The sequence below is a fragment of the Propithecus coquereli genome, unplaced genomic scaffold (assembly GCF_000956105.1).
Source record: "Propithecus coquereli isolate 6110/MARCELLA unplaced genomic scaffold, Pcoq_1.0 Scaffold110, whole genome shotgun sequence".
Lineage (NCBI taxonomy): Eukaryota > Metazoa > Chordata > Mammalia > Primates > Indriidae > Propithecus > Propithecus coquereli.
In genome coordinates this window covers 1,523,370-1,524,612 of record NW_012134970.1, presented here as the reverse complement: position 1 = coordinate 1,524,612, position 1,243 = coordinate 1,523,370, and the positions used below count along the sequence as shown (strand labels likewise).

General features: G+C 36.3%; 1 protein-coding gene across 1 annotated transcript in view; it reads right to left on the bottom strand.

Moving 5' to 3' along the window:
• Positions 1–1,243, bottom strand: part of WDR70 (WD repeat domain 70) — a 315,052-nt gene that overhangs the window by 202,468 nt on the left and 111,341 nt on the right. The gene's annotated exons all lie outside the window — the stretch shown is intronic.

Sequence of the window (1,243 nt, the reverse complement as noted above, 5' to 3'; positions counted from 1 at the left end):
CAGCAGCATACATTTATGTGCCTGAACCATGACTATATTAATTTTCCTACCCTTGGTCTTAATATAGTTCCAAAGGATCTGGACCATCTGGACAACGCAAAGGAATTCCTGTTGATCCATGGTCTAAATGACATCATGTTAACTGAATCAAGTGAGCAGAAAGTAGCACATACATTGGTGAGATACAAGCTCGCCAGAAAATGAGAGATAAACCCTATAAAAGATGAGGAGATTGAGATAAGGAGATGTGGGAAAGATGCATGTGGACAGACACATGAAAGTTGACAAATATAAAGCTCTGTGTATCACATTAATCCCAGAGAGCCTCAACCTTAAAAGAGGCAACGAACAATAATACAGATAAAGTGACTTGGCCAGTTCAGTTGACTTCAGCTAGGCTTTGTCGTCATCTACCCCACTTAACAGTTAACACAATAGCCTTGTAAATGAAATAGCTGTGGTGGCAGGGATGGAAGTTCTTCATGGCCCCAACAGCAACTATCCAAAGTTAACCTAACTATTGTTGCTGTTAAAGGTCCGAACTGCCAATAACAGAGGCCTATGGTGAGCCCTCTCTCCTAAAATCAATACTAAGCTAAATAAGTAAAATATATAATAAGAAAAATGGTAATAAGTGTATAGGTAAAACAGAGCAGGGAAGGCAGATAGTGTGGACCAAGAGGACAGGAATAAATATTTTAAATAGGGTGGTCAGAAAGTAAGTGATTGAGTAGCTAGAATTATAGAATCACTAAAAATAAAGGCAAAACAAGGATATTTTCAAAAATCCTAAAACTAATAGAATTTGTCAGCAGTTGACTTGCTTTAAAGGAAATACCACAAGGAGTTCTTCAGGCAAAAAGAAATGATGTCATATAAAAGACATACAGAGACACAGTGTGGTATGAAGAATAATAGAGAGAATCTGTAAGTAAATGAATTAATAAGCTATGAATATAGACTGCATAAAGAAATAACATCTGATAGAATTTAAAATGTATATGACCATATATAAAAATGAAATACAGTTTACTTTTGAGCAACATGAGATTGAACTGGGCAGGTCCACTTATATGTGGATTTTTTTTTCCCCAACCAAACGTGGATCAAAAATATAGTATTGGCTGGTCCGAAGGTAGTGAGTTATCTCACTTGATTGTTCACAGTCAGTTACAGATTAAACTCCTTGTTCTACTACTTAACCCCCCTCCTCATTACTGCACTTGACTAGTCTTAAAAAAAA